The following is an 18270-nucleotide window of genomic DNA, read 5'->3' as shown; positions in this document are numbered from 1 at the left end:
AAATAATCATACAATGTTTGTCCTTTTGTGACTGGTTTATTTCACTTAGCATAATGTCCTCAACATGTTCATCCATGTTGTATCATGGGTCAGAATTCCCTTCCTTTTTAAGACTGAATAATATTCCATTGTGTGCATATACCACATTTTGTTTATCCATTCATTTATCAATGAATATTTGGGTTACTTCCACTTTTGGCTATTGTGAATAATGTTGCTATGAACATAGGCATAAAAATATCTCTTTGAGACCTTGCTTTCAGTTCTTTTGGGTATATAACCAGAAATAGAATTGCTGGTCATATAATCATTCTATTTTTAATTTTTTGAGAAACTGCCATAGTATTTTCCACAGCATTACCATTTTACATTCCCACCAAGAGTTCACAAGGGTTCCAATTTCTCCACACCGTCGCTAACGCTTGTTTTTATTTTCCAGTTTTGTTGATAGCAGCCTTCCTAATGGGTGTGAGATGGTATCTCACTGTGGTTTTGATTTTCATTTCCCTAATAATTAATGATGTTGAGCATCTTTGCATGTGCTCTTTGGACATTTGTGTATCCTCAAGTCCTTTGTCCATTTTTAAATCAGATTGTTTGGGTTTCTTTTGTTATTGAGTTGTAGGAGTTCTTTATATATTTTTGATATTCACTTCTTATCAGATATGTGTTTTGCAAACACTTTCTCCCACTCTGTGGATTGCCTTTTCACTCTCTTGATTGCATCCTTTGAGCCAAAGAGTTTTTAATTTTGATGTAGTCCAATTTATTTTTTTCTTTTGTTGCCTGTGCTTTTGGTGTCATACCCATGTATAGACTGCTTTTTTATGCATAGGGCTAATAAGGCAAGAATCACTATCTCTTTACAGACTGTCTGGGAATCCAAAACCTTTGCCTCAAACATTCCCAAGGGAGCCTTGTGAGTAAATAAACAGAGCAAACCCTGCTGCAGGAACACCACCGAGGTTACTAGGCATAAAATTGGAACCCCTTGTTTGTTTATCTGGCAGCCTGTGCATGGAAGCCAGAGGGCACTGAGATGCCAGGAGCGGGCTTGAGAAGCTCCTTCAGTTCAGCCCTGCCTGCTGTCACAAGCGGGACAGGCAGCCCGTGTGGAGGGTCATGTGTCAGTGCGTAATCACTAAGAAAAGCAACTCTCTGAAGGGCTGATCAACACGTCAGGGTCAGGACGCATCACATGGATAATGTGGATGCCTTTCCGTGTGTGTGCGCGTTTTAAGTACCCATTCAGACCTGTCAAACACGATCAAGTGTCTTTAATTAAGTGCCTGGGCCAGTCTGTATGCGCACATATGCAACTGTTCATTTCTACGCACTGTAACTTGATGAACATCTTCTATGGAATTTCATGTTAACTTATTTATACCTAAGCAAGTAAATAAAATACATGTTGAAAGAATTTTTCCTCTTTTGCCCACTCTTGGTATTCCAGTAAACATTTTTATATTTCATACACACAAAATCCTCTCCAACTGTTTATGCAGCCAAAATAAGACTTAGAATCTAGAGGTGGGCGAACAGTCACTTAACTGTCAAATATCTCTAGTGAATTTTGTTTGCTTCAAATGCTCTGGCAAGCATTTGAAACAATGCACTGTGTCTAGCACTACTTCTCTTAATTTTTAATCCTGGATGTATTTCAAGGGGAATTTAATCCATCTGGTTCTGATTTACTTACTCTTAGCTCATCAGAGTGGTACTTTGTAACTGATGTTTGATGTCCAGAATGCCTTATGGGTTTTTAGGTCATTATAAAAATTCCCCCCTGCCTGCCCATCTGTCCCTCCCAAGCACTGACCATAATCAAGAAGTTGTATTTTATTTATCTGACATAATTTTAAATGACCAGAAATGAGTACTTGACCAAATGTCAGAGCTTTCAGCCCTCCATAGTCACGATTTTGGAGTGTGATATAGTGGAAGGCCTGGGGTGGCAGGTTGCTGGGGGCTGTGCGTGCTCAGCGGGGCCCTACTGCTCAGGAGGCAAGACCACACACTCTGCGCTGTCCCCGGGCTTGAGGTCTGTGTCCACGGTGGATGTCTCTAGACGCCGGGAGCAGAGTTCTGAAACCTCTTTCATCTAGCACTCACACACGATGCCACAACCTCTCCCACTCCTGTGGCACACGCAGACATAAACAGGCCCCAAGAGAAGCTTTCTCATCATGCGTGCAGTCTCTTTATGATGACTTAAAAACAAGCTCTTGACTCAATAAGCCCTGCTGTATCAGGAAAATGACGTGCTTCACTACTCGTGCCCTTCCACATCCTACCAATAGGAAACTTAATACCACCTTCTCAAGCCTTGGCCCTTCTCAGAGTCCTTCAGAGAAGACCACAGAATGCTTAAATATCTCTCATGATGAGAAGAAAATTTAGTCTATCATTAGACTAAAAACATTGCACAGTTTTAGCACTGGAAGCGGTCTTTAGGAGCACATAATCTTGACCATCGCTATATCTGCAAATGATAAACTGTCCATTTTATTTCTGCATTTGTTCTTTCTTTTAAATATCAGTGATGTATGGTCATGGCTTTAGTCAGCATCTCCATTCACCAGTCACTCAATAAAACTTTGCTGAGCACCTCCTTTGTGTCAGATACCCTGTGAGGCCCTGAGGCGTTCAGAAGGCAAGCAAGCTTATCCTTGCAAGAGCCACACGTTCATTCCCTGTCCATTGAAAGCTAACAGCTCAGAGAGTCCTTTCCCCACTGATGCTCTGTCCTTGTGGACCAACAAGTGATGTCAACTGTGAACAGGCAAAGAGTTTCAGAGGTTGCCAGATTGTCACAGATGACTTTTGAGAACCCACTTTCATTCCTAAGGCTTCTATCAATAAATCTTGCTGACGGCCCTCTTGTTTTGATTTGTGAACTGTAGCTCTATTAGTTTTCCTACCTGACAAAGACGCTCTGGATGGCATTTTGGAATTCACAGGAAATAAAGAAAACCTATATTGATCAATGTCTGTTGATGAACCCTATTCAGCTAACAAATAAGCATTCTGCCAGCCAGCATAGAACCCCACCCTACAGAGAGCTGCAGAGAAACATCACAGAGAGGGAGAGGAGGGTGATGAAACACCTCTTAAAAAGAGGTCGACTAACCAAAACAATTCTTCTTTCTTCCTTTTTTTTTTTTTTTAAGAAAGGACTCTATGTTTAAGTTTCTGAAAACTTAAGAGTCTGAACAGAAATAACAAGTCAATGCTAACTTACAAAAAAAAAAAAATGCACGTGGAGGCAAAGCAGACAAGAGTAAAGGGCTGCACGAGCATTAGTCAAAAATACTTCTTGCTTCCTTTTAAAAACAGTTTCCTCAGCTTGAAATCATTCGTCTTTTGCAACATCAAAACCAAATGTATGAACATTTATATAAACTCTAGTACTGCAAATATCACAGTGCCTCATTACATCTCAACCTTCTGCATGTTGAATATTTCAGTGGTGCTTTTAGGTCTTAATGTGAATATGGAATTCTTAGAAGTGAGAAGGTAGTAACCCATCACTGGCAACTTCACCTTTGTGATATTTACTTTTATCAGTTTATAGAAGTAGAAAGCTTCTTTTCGAACTGATTTGCTAGCTTTTCCATTTCCCTTAACGACAGCATTTTACTATCATACCATAAAGGAAAACTTTTCAAGCTACCGATTCATCTTGCAGTGAGGTCATCTGAATTTTTAGGACCTTAAATAGGAATCGTATTGTGAAAAGAATGAGCCTAGCTCATACCAGACAAGCTGAGCGCTTATCTTACCAGGACACAGGCTCCCCAGTGGGTGGAAGAGATGGCCATTACTGCCTTTCTTTCCTTCTCCATTAGAGTTAAGCAGATACGGTTAGTCACTGTGTAAGGGAGCATGTGGAAATGGAAGTATTCAAGTTTATGTGTGGTTGCCAGGTCTAAGTCAGCCAGGCAGTCATTTCTCTGGGAGCCTAATGTAGGCACTAAATTTTGCACTCACCCACCAAATGGGTATACTTGCCCCTTAATCTGTCTTCCTGCAGGAGGGCTCCCCTGGCACCATCCAGCCTGAACGTGGGACCGGCCTTTCCCTGGAGCCCCTTCCCGTGAATTACAGCCTGCAGCATGGGGGCTGAATAGAAAACAGCCTCCAGAAACTCAACTGGAAGGGCTGACCGGAATTCAGCTTAATGTGGAGAATGGCAGGAAAGCTTCTATTATTCTACTTCATTCTATCTGCTGTGAGGCAGCACGGCGCCTGGAGTCTGACCGAGCTTAACTCATTTCCCTGGATTTCCGAGTCATAGCCACCGTACCTACTAAAGCCAAATATCTCACTCCCGAGGCTCACTACACTTCCTGATATAGGATGCACTTGCCTGTCTCCTGGTGACCTTAAACACTAATAAAGGAGTCATAATATGACCTAGACAAGACTTGGAAGCCAACCAGATTGCAAATGATTGACGGGAGCGCTTTCAGTTATCTACTGTTTGTCCTGACACTTTGGCGTGGTTCTTTTTATTATGATTGTGGGAGTAGGAAGTTTAACAACACAATACAGGCATTGCTCTCCACATTGGTGAAGCTGAGTCTAAGGCGTGGCAAAAGAAACTCCGTGTTACAGACTGGAAACCCACAGGCACCAGCTACAGTTTTTGCTCTCCTTTCCCCTGGGTTGCTGGAATGGTGGCAATGGCACTTTGGAAACAATACTTCAATGTGAATTTTCTCCAATTCTGGGTATAGGGTTAAAGGAGGAAACTCTCTCGCTGACTTTTTGCGTCGCTGACTGCTCTAATTATCTCTGCTTGCTGTTTCTCAAATGTTGTTGTTAAAGTGATTAGCATTTCTGCAGAAAGAATTCACTGTCCTTGTTAATTGGCTATACTCCAATATAAAATAAAAAGTTAAAAAAAAAAAAAAGAATTCACTGTCCTATCCTTTCTTTTTTAAATCTTTTTATTTTCTTCCAAAATAAGATAAATGTTTGGTCTGATGCATAATGCAGATCCACGATTAAAATATCCACTCGAATTACGAATCAGGACTGGGGAGATTACTGGAGTCATCTCTTAGGTTTGCTGGTTGTCATGTTTCAGTGTCTTTAAGCTCAAATTCCTCTTTTTTTGAGGAAGGCTTTTTATATTTCCACTATTCCTATTCCTGTCTACTTAATACATTTAGATTCAGAAGGTCATCTTATATTCAGCTGGACAGAGAGGTAGGCTGCCCAAATGTTAGTTGCTCTTTTGTATTTGGAAAGTATCCACTAAATAGTCAACTTGCAATGAGTTCTTGTGAAACCCACCCTGGAAGTTTCAGTCTGCCAACCTTGGAGACCAATGGCCTAAAGTGATCTATCACAGCCATGACTAGGAATCTATATGAGGATTCCTATATGCTCATCCTTCCTATATGAGCAAAACCAAATGGAATCAGATTCCTCCATCCAGTGTACCAGGGTCAGACTGGACTGGCACATGATTCTCCATGACAACAGCCCCCAGCAGGCAAGGGTATGCTATGAACATCATTTCTAATGTATTCCCTTTACATTATTACCTTATTTCATTTCTGTGTTGAAGAATCCCTCCACTTCTTTTTAATCTATTCTATTCGATTTAGATGTAACTAATACTTCTGAGTTTCTACAATGTGCTGGGCATTGTGTTAGATTCTTTCTCATATGATAATAATAAAACTTATACCTAATATTTATTATTGTTATATTTATTATCTAATATTTACATGCCAGGCACTGTTGAAATACTTTATGTGAATTAACTCACTTAATCCTTGCATCAGTCCTATGACAAGTTTTATTTCATTTATCAAGAAAAAGTTCATGGATTTATATGGTGATTCTTACTATATAGATGATAATTCTAAGGTTCAGAGAATTTTAAGCACCTTGCTCAAGGCCAAGGACCAAGAACCAAGATCCCCACCTAGAACCTTATCTATGTAGAGCACCCTCCATCTATCTTGGCTGTATTGCATAAATCCATAGGAAACTAATCTTAATTCTCTTGGATGCTTGCTTCATCTAACTAATTCTTAGACCTGGGTTGTTTCTGTTATACAGATTTTTTAAAGTAAATTTCTGAATTATTCTTCTACTGGTCTGTTGTAGATCGATACTAACACATAGAGAAGTTAACCTGATAACAGTATCTGAACACAACATAATTGTAGGAGAGCAGACCCAACCATCAAACAGATATCATGGTAGAAACATACTTTAATTCTCATTGACTACAAGGTTGCAAATTCCACGTTCTACACAAATAATTAATGCAAAACCATGGTTGGTACCTCTGGAAGTTACTTTAAAATCATTTGCTGTGTTTGGTTACTCACTTTGGTTATGAAAATATTATAACACATTAGTGATCTTCTATTGAACAGAAATTCCCTATGAAATAATCTGGAGCAGAAAGCTAAAATGAAGTCTTTAAAATTATTTAAATATGTTTGGGTTCAAAGGGTTTTTCCTTTCACTTTCCTTTAAATTCATGTCCATTTCCTTAGTCCTCTTTTTCAAAGATTTATTTTTCATCCTTTCAATCACCTTTGAAGACCCTCCAAGTTCTCTGTTTCTCTCAAGTCGTGAAGCCCAGAAATGGACACAACCTACCAACAGTGGGTAAGACATGGAGACTATTTAAAGATTCTTACCTTCCCTTCTTATATTCTAAATTCCACATATTGTACTCAGAAAGCACCATACTCTAATACATTGCCTCTTTAGCACAAAAGATAATCAATAATCTCCAGATTTTTATTTATGGTTTTTTGTTGTTGTTTTTTTTTGGTTTTTGTTTTTTGCACACCCAGATTAAAATTGACAAATGTATGGTCTGGTTTTCTTCTTGAATTAACCACTTTGCCTTTCTCCCTTAATCTCAGACCTGGGTGGGCTTTGTTTTTGCCTGTCCCTCACTTTGGAGGCATCTGAATCCTTTGTGTTTGCTCTGTTCCCCTGTCCAAGACTTTAACTTTAAACACAACTCCAGGATCATAACCTGTAGAATAAACTATTTCCCCAGGATACCATAGTGACCTGGTAATAATGTCCGTCTCTTGAGTATGTCATAGCCCAGTCCACAAGTATAGCTGGTACAAAATTTCATATAAAAATATCATCTGCAAAGCACTGGGCCAATTATTTTTTAAATCAACAAGCTCCTAACATAAGTTTGATGTCATTTGCAGATGACAAAACTGGGCTGGATGAAGTTGATTGCTTCAGTGACGCAACTAACCCTGCCTCAACTCTGCTCTATCTAGAGGGAGAAAAGCAGAGACTCCATAAACACACAGGGTTCCCACAGCTCATATGTGGGGAGGAAGACAGCCTGGGGGTCCCTTGTTTTAAGCGGGGCTGCTCTCCACTGCAGTATCAGGGACAATCACCCTTGAATCTCCCAGAGTGTCTTCTTCCAAGAGACTGATTCAGACACAGATCCTAGTCTTGTTTATCTTTTCATTTTTTAAAATATGCATCAGGAAGAAAGCCCTAAGGTCTCTTGTAAAAATGTCACTGAAATGTCTCCTAGTGATTTCTCAGCAGCTATTTTTCCTTGAAATAGATTTTTTTCCCTAGCATTTCACCAGATATTAATGGAAATGCTAAGCTAAATTTTTAGCCATCCTTGCATGCATTGATAATTAATAAACTGACTTCCATTTTTGGTTTTATAAATCTATATATTTCTGCTCTTGGTTATATGAATTATAGTGATGAGGGACTATTAAACCATGAGAAAGTACAATAATTTTTTTCAATTTTGACATAAAGATTATTCCAAGGATAGAGATTTCTTATGGATTTTTAATCATTTATACATAATGAAATAAAAATACCCTTTTAGATTTTCAAATATATTACTTAAGCCAAGATGGGGGTCTGTCATTTTTAATTTTTGTACATGCTTGATTTATGTTTCATTTGTTTCAGACTGTGGTATATGAAAAGGGTGAAATTTTTTCCAAGGTGGGAGGGGGCTTTGATTACATTTTATTTCCTCCAAAGCTTGTTAGTCTCGGGAATCAGAATTCTATATTTTCCCAGAAAAATCTAAGTTGTTTGACCTAAAAGAAGCTTCAGAGATTATTAATATCAGTGTTGCTCAGAGGAGCCCTAGGGGCTCCTCAGACACACCTGAAGACAGGGGCAGGGAAAAAAGTCAGTGCAGGCTGGGATGGGGGAGGGTGGAGACAGATAGTGGAGTCCCCAGACACTGAACCAGGGCAGCTCCACTTTTGATCTGTTTTACGCACTGAACTTCTGTGTAAGGTTTCATTTGAGAAGGCTACATGTGCTACCAGGAATATTAATAATGTTGCTAACAATAAAAAAGACTTGAAATCCAATAGTCAAATGCCTACATTTTATAAGTGAGGAAACTGAAGTTCAGAGAGAATAAATGATTTGCTCAAAGCAGCACAGCTAGTAAAAAGTTGGCTGACAATGATTCTTAAAAATTAAAAGGCTATGTTCAGTTTAATCAACATTTATCAAAGGCCTACTAAGTGTAAGGTACTATGCTAGGTCTCCAAGGAATAAAGAAAACAGCATATAGCCCTAGTATAGAAACCTAGTATAAAATGCTAAAGAAAAGAATACTAAAGATCATTCCATCTAACCTATTGGTTTTAGAGTTAGAAGCTTTCCAAAAAACACACTGCAATTAAATGGCAGAATCAAGACATGAATCTAACTTTTAAAACCCCAATTATAATGCACTTTCCACTATACCATGATGCCCCCAAATTTGGTTCATGAACACCTAGTCTCTCAGGGTGATCTTCCACTTGAAAAATCTGACTGAAAATTTGCATTTTAAAGGTTCTGAAAAGTCCTATAGTAAAGAACTGTGCTTAGCTACAGTTCCAAAACCTATGCTATAGAATACTATTCATGCCATATATATTTAAGTCCCAAAGAACACAGTTGAGAGATTCTGCACTGTATCTCTCCTCCCCTAGACTTTACTAGGTATGAAACTGAACTCCAGTAGGACCTTCTTTTAAAAACCACATTTCCATGGTTTATACATAAATCGGGCTTGAGAAATGTACTCTTAGTGATGTGTTAGACCAGATGTAATATTCACATATACATATTGTATTTGAATGCTATAGAAAATATTATGTTCATATGTCCAAATAAGCGTGAATTAAATGCAATATACAAAATGCTAACAATGTATTGTTTTAGCCTTAATATCAATTCATATCTGTTCATATCCACCATGAGAGGCTCAATGCTGTTTATTTTCTTCCTAAATATAATGTATGCATTGTAATTGGCCAGAAATGTTGAATTATTTTTAGTAAGAATTGGTGAATAACTTCTTGCCCAATTTTCAGAGATAAAATAATTTTTCTGCCAAGTGAAAATCAATTTTTTTCTTATAAAATACATACACCTTGGTGCATTTTGCTTTGGTAAGAATGCTAAAAATAGAAAAGGAATAAATAGTAAACATTTCTCCAAAAAATACCAGGTAAAGTACACCACCCAAAATAATACTGTAAGCCTTGGGAGGGAACCTGTTCTTGCAAGATTTGCAGACGAATTTTTCAAGATTAAAAGTGTTTATATAAGTTCACAAAGTCTTGGATCTTTTCCCAGACTAAACCTCCAACACTTCTGAGGCTGGCCCATCACTAATATTTACAATATTTTGACATTTCATAGGACGGATGCCTAGGCCTTCCTGATAGGCAGGCTTCCTACTAGGATGGAGTGCTGAAACAGTTTGCAGTGTGTGAAATGCGGTCAGACAGCACTGGCGTTTTGCAACAGGAAGGAAATGATCTGTAGGTACCACGAGCTTGTTGTATCTTGTCAGCTTTGTTAGTTGAGAAACATCACTGGGGACCCACTAGTATAGAGAGGGCCAGGCCACGCTGCCCACCTGACAATCACTCCTTGCCAAGCGATTTGAGGCCTGTGTTTAGGCGATGTTCCTTCCTGTAGCATTACATTTTTGAACAGAAAACTTTTAGAAGCAAGACCTCAAGTGTGCTGATTCTCTTAACCCTGTTATTTATTGTTTTTCTTTTTGGCCGCACCGTGTGGCATGCAGAACTCCCCGGACCAGGGATCAAACCTGTGCCCTCTGCAGTGGAAGCGTGGAGTCTTAACCACTGGACCACCAGGGAAGTCCTATTTATTTATTTGTTTGTTTGTTTTTGGCTGCGTTGGGTCTTCGTTGTTGTGCACGGGCTTTCTCTCTAGTTGCGGCAAGCAGGGGCCACTCTTCAGTGCAGTGTGCGGGTCTCTCACTGCAGTGGTTTCTCTTGCTGCTGAGCACGGGCTCCAGGCACGCACGCCTCAGTAGTTGTGGCTTGCAGGCTCCAGAGCGCAGGCTCAGTAGTTGTGGCGCACGGGCTTAGTTGCTCCGTGGCATGTCAGATCTTCCTGGACCAGAGATTGAACCCGTGTGCCCTGCATTGGCAGGCTGATTCTTAACCACTGCGCCACCAGGGAAGTCCGAGGGAAGTCCTCTTAACCCTTTTAAATAAGACCTAGCGTAGTGACTTACACTTAGTAGGGCTTTAATAGTAAGAATTTTCAACAAATCCATGCACTTACCAAGTTGGAACATGTAAGATAAAGTAAATCCTGTGCTCTCTGGTAACATATACCTCTAATGATCCACTTATCCACTGTGATTTGTTATTTTTTTTCCAATTTGGTCATTCCTAATAATGCTTCTAAAACATTGCATAATTATTGTACCTTCATGGCCAACAGCAATAGTAGAATAAAGCCACAGGTGCTCTCTTACCTGCTAAATTAGGATTCTCCTCCAAAATCATTGTTGTTACTTGGCTGCTTTTAAGAGGTCCATTTCCCTTAGATTACGAGGGTACACACCTGCAGTATTTATGCTCAAGTTTCTCCAATCTCAATAGTTTTCATGTGTGATCAGGTATAAGAAACTCTGTTAGGAAAGAGAGAAACGGAGGAGCTGTGGGTCCTGCTCTCAGAGAGCTTCGATCTCAATATGGAATCAAGCCAAACACAAATACAGGCAGTAGCGCTGATCAGTCACTTATTAGTGACATTTGAAAGTGCTACTGTAGAAGTAGGGATTCGGATGCTCATCTTGACAAAAAAGAAGATCGATAATTGCACGTTCATCTACCCTTTAGAGAACGGGGGATAGAAACGAGACTATCCTCATTCATCATATGATTTAAAGCCAAAAATCAAGGCTGCCATTCTTCCTGAGGTATGTGTGTGCTTTCTCCTCCATCATCCACAGGAGTGTCCAAGCCTTTACTCCTTTCTTTTCCTGCCTGGACCCAGCCTAACTGTTTAGGGGAGTTTGATCTTTCACTTTCCAGAGTTCTACAGCAGGATTAGAAAGGGGCCAATCTAACAAGAGAGAAGAAGAAATGAACACACCCATAATGATAATCCCAACTGGGGTTCTCTTCTTTTAATTGGTCACCATGTCTATGAATGTGCTTGATAATTTACAACTTGCAGTCCTGTGACATGGGCTTAGTCTATTTGAAATGCAGTTCCCAGGCAACCTGGGGGCAGCTCTCAGCAGTGAAACATTTAAGGTGGCAAGCAAAAGGTGCCTGTCTGGGAGTCCAGCCCTATTAGAATATGTCCTGTGAGGTAAGCCTGACAATTGAAGGGAATAATTGCAAGAAGCTGTCTAACTGCCATGGCAAGAGAAACTTAACCCAAGTGTTTTCAGGTAACTGCCAGCCCTGGGCCTGGCTCCCTTCCATGGGCCCCACAGCACATGGCCCTGTATGAAGTGGGTGTTTTACAGCAAGTTACAGCAACGCAGCTGTTTGCACTAGAACTTAACCCAGGTATGCCAGACAGCTGTGCCAAAGCACGTCTTACTGTTTCATTAATTCAAAAGCAACCCACATAAAAACACTACGTGACCCTGACTGCTGGTTTCAGTTCTATGTCAAGAACTGGTTATTTAATTCAATTTAATAAAACATTTTTGTGTACCAAATATGTGTTTGACACCTGGAAATAAAGAAGGTACAGACCCTGACTCAGAGGCAAAAACATCTCCCCAGCTGGTAAGCAACATCCTGTCCAGTAGGAATAAACACACACACATTATAATTCAATGATAGGTGCAAAAATAGAAATAAATATGAACTAAATGGTGAAACAGAAAAAAGAATGGTTACTTCTGACTACTCCTGATAGTCAGAAGCAGCTTCCCAAAGGTGATGCTATTTGAACTGGAATTTGTAGGATAAATAAAAATCCTCTAGGCAGAAAAGAGAGGGAAAAGGCCTAACAAACAGAGGGAATATAATGCACCAAAGTATGAAATGCAAAATATGGTGGGAGAAAAATGAGTGGGTTATATTTATTGAGGTTAATTCTTGAACAAACGAGCCTGGGTGAGCAATTCCTGCTTATAAAGCCCTGGGTGTCATGCCTGGAATTGTAACCTGTACAGTACCCATGGGGAGCCTCTAAAGGGTGTTTCCCAGGGTGTGACATGACTCTGGCAGCCCCTAGGGGAGGATACATTGGAGGAGGAAACTCGGGGCAGCTGAGAGGCTACTGCAACAGTCCAGGCAAGAGAAAGTGAGGGGCTGGAGTGAGGTGTTCACCGTGATGACACTGAGGAAAGGATAATTCTGTTGGATGGGCTCAGAGAAACTGCAAGTTTCCCCATTCGTTCTGTAGCTGGACTTTGGGGTTTGTTGTACACAGATTTGTTGGTGAGTGAAAAGGACCATCATGGTTAGAAAGGAATCTTAATGGAAGAATACTAAAATGATAGAATTATAGGACATTAACATTGAAAACTATCCAAAGAGATCTATTCCAACTCCCCCATTTACCTACAAGTGAGTTGGCTAATTAATGGCAAATTCCAGCCTGGCAACCAGGTCCCCAGGCAGTGAGAAACTGGGTTGTTTTGTGGGGTATTGCTATGGGTTGAACTGTGTACCCAAAAAAGAGATATTGAAGAAGTCCTAACCCCCAGTACCTATGAATGCAAGCTTATTTGGAAATAGTGTCTTTGCAGGTGTAATCACGATGAAGTCACTAGAGTGGGCCCTAATCCAATAGGACTGGTGACCTTATAGGAAGGAGATAGCCATGTGAAGACAAGGAACACGGAAGAATGCCGTGTGAAGATGGAAGCAGAGACAGGAGTTACTTGGCTGCAAGCCAAGGAAGGCCAAGAATTATGGCCACCCCAGAAATTAGGAAGAGGCAAGGAAGACTCCACTCAGAATCTCAGAGGTAGCATGGCCCTGCCAACACCTTGATTTCAGACTTTAGGTCTTAACAACTATGAGAGAGTAAATTTCTGTCGTTTTATGCTACCTGTTTATAGTAGCTTAAAACAGCCCTAGGTACCAAAGGGGAAGGGGGGTGGAGCTAATTAGGAGTTTGGGCTTAATATGTACATACTACTATATATAAAATAGATAACAAAAAATGACTTACAGTATAGCAAAGGGAACTATACACAATATCTTGTAATAAACTATAATGGAAAAGAATCTTAAAAAGAATATGCATATATTTATATATATATATATGTCTAGGTGAATCACTTTATGTACACCTGAAACTAACACAACATTGTAAATCAACTATATTTCAATTAAAAAAAAAAAAAAAAAACAGCCCTAGGAAACTAGGTAGCCCTAGGAAACTAATACAGATATCATTAATGTTTGAATGGTGTGTGTGTAAGCTTAAATAGCTTCGAAGATAATGCCTAATGCAGAGCTAAAAAAAATAAGACTATAAATTTTACACACTGTAAACCAATTTGTTTCGATAGTAAATCTCATTATCACATTTTTCACACAATGAAAAGATTTTAGCAAGTAAAATTTGAGTATACTTTATAAAGCATTTTTATCCATTATCTCATATAATCCTCACACCAGTTCTGGGAAGTGGGACTCGTGAGAAAACCACTGATTGTCTTAGAGTTACCCAGTGATGGAGTGAAAGTCAAATTACAAGACTTCCGGCTTCAAATCCTGTGCTGTTGCCTGCATTCCGCCCCATCGGTGACTCTAACCGCTCATGTCTGCTGAGAATCATTCAGGATAAACTGAGGTTACGGATGAGGAAGATCTCTGCACTGCAATTGCTTACACGTGTATTCAAAAAGAGTGGGCTAGAGATATTAGTGCAAGTGCCAGCAAGCAGGTCTACTTCCAGGAAAGAAACACTATTGATACAATGTAATAATGTAAATAGTCTAATTCGTTCCAACAAACGTGTATATTCAGAGATTTGAGGAGTAGAAAAAAGAGCCTATAAAATGACATGTTGTTGCATCTCCTCCCTAGCTGTCTCCCGAGTCTGAAAAAATAAGCTTTCTTTATAAATATAAAAAGGGATATTTATAACCTTGGAAACCAGAACCAACTCAGCTTCCCTCAAACAAGAGGGGTCTCCTCTTGCCTCATGCATGATCCTATAATTTACTATCTCAATTCTCATTGTGGGATTTTTTATGGTTGATAAGAAAAATCATGCCTCAGGCAAGTGACACGGTTCAATTTTTGTTGTTTTTGATTTGGAGTTTTTGTTTGTTTATTTACTTTTTTTATTTTTGAGGCATTAAAAAACTCATGTAGGTAGTTGCAGGGAGACAGCTGACCAACAATTAAACGGAAGAGGAGGAATCAACTTCTTGAAATAATGTGATACATGGCCCAAAACGCCATTTATCAGAAATTGGCTAACAGTATTATGTTAATTACAGCTGTGCCATGCCTCTGGCCTGTGTGGAGGAAGGGGTGTGGGGAGAGAAGGAAGAGGAAGGAAGCCTCTCCACATGTACAGATCAGTGAATGACAGTGGTTTCCTACTAGCAATCTTATGGATCTTTATTAACGTAGCAGGAGGGTAATATCTAGTCTCAGCCAGGAGGAGTCCTTGACACAGCAGCAGTGAAGCGTTACATTTCTAAGAACTAACCAAGCTTTGGGTCATTCTCTGTTTTATCTCCTATAAGTACTTAAAAGTCAAGGATAGTGACTCAAAGGGGAACCTCAGCCTTTCATCTTTCTGACTGGGCTGAAGGCAAATTCATGACCAATCCTCCATCCAGGCCATAAATGTATATCATGTTTGGTCTCAGGACAGACACCAGAAACGCAGCAAATAATGTCTGTCTCCACATCTGCACTAAAGACCTTCTCCATTAGAGCTGTGACTCTGAGCGTGTGGAAGAGTTCTCCAGACTCAGGATATTTGCCCAGTTGATGAAGAGTTTCAGTTGTTGCTTTGAATGTACTGACACATGCTCACAAAGCCTTCTCCACCCTTCATCCACGCACACCCTTAAATAAAAGTCAGGTTAATTATGTTACAATATAATCCAGAGGAACATCCAAATTCTTCACTGGAATGTCAGGTATTGTCCATTATTTTAAATAAAGAAGTCACGAGTTACATGTTGGAAGTTTGTTTTTTTTTTTTTTTTTCTTTCTTTTTTTTGGGAGGGGGAGGGGGAGGTAACAGATTTTTATTTTAATATTTATTGTAAAAGGACTTGGATTTGCCCTATAGCTTTTAAAGTAAAAATTGTCATCCCCCCGTAACCCCACACGCTTGCAAATATTTGCAAAGATTTTATCCAAAAGTTCCAAAGGTCGAGAAGCATCTCATATAGATAATTGAGACACAACAACTAAATTCAACAGATTTAATGCAGATTTTTGTGGCTTTAAGAATTAAAACACGATCCCCACTCACCTCTTAACATCTGTCCCCACATTGCTTACGAGAAACTGAGTGCCTAGCCAACCCCAAGGCTGTGAACGGCCATCCTGGAATAGGAACCCACAGCCAGCCCAGGGCACCACACACAGCTTTTGACTTTTCGCCCATTAGTTAGTTACTCTGCCCAGATTTCCAGGAGAAGAACAAGACTGCCTGCTCCTCCACTGCCCCAGAGCTGCGAGTGACCTCCCAGAAGCACAGTGGAGCTCGCGGGGCAGTTGCTGTGAGGTCTGGGACTCCCCCAGCAGTGAAGCGGTTAACTTGTAGGAAGACCCAGAGAAAGAAAAACAGACTAAGAACTGCCTTGTGCTGGGAGGAGGGCTAGAAAACGAGGCTGTTGCTGTTGTTTTCATTGTGTGCACTCTAATCAGGGAGAGTAAGAACAATGGTGCATGTAATGCTGATTTTGGAACGTGTCCATGCAGCTTTTCCCAGGCTAGACAGCCTTGGGAACAACTGATAGAGTGGCACACCAGGAGCACAGCCTCAATCACCAAGCCCAGGGCAGGGCAGCCTTTTCTGTGGATAAAATATGTGAGGGATGACAAGAATCTTCCCAGCATGGGAAGTGGCAGTAACAAAAAAATACACAACAGGGGAAAACTGTGAAGGTTTTGCATCTCCCAGCCCGGCCACCGGGACGGGACATGTTATTTGAAAGATAGGAGACTTCTCCTTCTGCCCACCCATCCCATTTTTCTCTTTTGTTTGTTTGTTTCCCTCTTTGCATTCAACTTGCCCTCCCTTTCTCCCCCACTCCCATCCCCCAAACTCCCTCCACCACACTTTGAAGCGGAGATGAAAGCCCTGTGTCGTGGCTGCTGGCACCAAGCAAGCAGGGGGACCGCTGAAGTGTGCTTTAGTTTAAGATGCTGTACGTTTCTCCCAAGGAAAAGCGGGGAAAAATCAGCTTGAAACAATACATCGCATTTTGCTGGGGAGCATACTTTATGTAACTAGGACTCAAACATGGTCCTAATTTTTCAAAGCTCTTGTCTCCAAGGATAAGGGAAGAGCTTAAAATGTGGTGTCCTCCCTCAAAGTGAATGCATATAACTGTGAGGGCTTGGGAGTGCAATTGTTTAATAAAATAAAACAAGAAAGAGACAAAAATCAGGGGCATGAGCTTTTTGGTATTGACGCAGCAGCAGATCACACAACTTTCTCAAGTGTTATTGACACAGCTCCCTTATTTTGAAACAGCACATTCAAGCTATGCAGTACTAAATGATTCTGAAGGAATGACTTCCATACATTTACTTAATTATTTTCTTACCAGACTTAGCAAATAAAAATTCAACCTTCATTCATTAATCGTGACAATGTACCAAACTAGCGTAAAAGATGTTAATTGGGAAAACTGGCTGTGAAATATAGGGAACTCTCCGTACTATCTTTGCAACTTTTTTGTAAATCTAAAACTACTGTAAACTAAAAAGTTTATCAAAGAGAAAAAAAAAAATTCAGGACACCCAGTTAAATCTGAATCTCAGCTAGACAATGATAAATCTTTAGTATAAGTATGTGCCAGGCAATATTTGGAATAAACTTATGCTAAAAATATACTTGCTATTTATCTGAAATTCAAATTTAACTAAATGTCCTATAATATATCTGGCAACTATACTAGTTAGGATAGTTTTAAAATCAACTTATCTTTTTAAAAAACTTACATTAAAACATTTTTAAAGCTTTGTTATAACATGAATTTATTTGCTATTCGTCAAATTTGAATGTAGGAATATTCAACATATCGTTCTTACAACAACACAGACTACCTGTAGTAAGGCCTTTCTGTGTCCCTGTCAACCTACACATACACACATATATACAACACCCTACACTTCCCCTGCCCTCGTCCCCCAGCAGGCATATTCCATAGGGATTTTATAAGGATTCTATGTATGTATTTTTTCCATCGAAGAAAGGGCTGGCTAATGTGTTGCTTCGAGCAATAGGTCAATATTTATAATCAACTCCTACCATGGAAAGTGCATATAGCTCCCACTTGGCCATTTCTTAAAACTGCAGCTGTTTTGTCAAATAGCAATAGCTCATGAGATCTAAATGAAGCATAATTAGTTTTGGTTAAAAAATTTTCCCCAATTTATCTTCTTAATGCCCTGAAACCTGGTTTTATTATTTTTTGTTTAGTTTTTTTAAAAAATGTGCTTATAGACACAAAATCAACCCAAAGGAACCATTTGGAAAGCTCAGCTGATTTGGTTCTGGATGCTGTACCTGCAAACCTCTCGTGTCCGCTCTTGTTCATGTAATATTGTGTTCACTTAACTTGGACAAAGTTGAAGGCCTGGTATTTTTGCCCCTCACAGCTGCCAATCATGGGGACTGAAGAGGGGGTTAAAAGAAAAACTAAGAATAAAGGAGAAGATTTCTGAGCGGTTTTGAACTCTCAATGTACACGAAACTCAGACAACGCTTAGATAAGGGGTGAAAGTTGCATTTAAACCTGGAGCAGGAAGACTGTTGAGTATCATC

Source organism: Balaenoptera physalus, assembly GCF_965194825.1.
Source record: "Balaenoptera physalus genome assembly, chromosome: 9".
Lineage (NCBI taxonomy): Eukaryota > Metazoa > Chordata > Mammalia > Artiodactyla > Balaenopteridae > Balaenoptera > Balaenoptera physalus.
Note: the sequence above shows the minus strand (reverse complement) of the source record.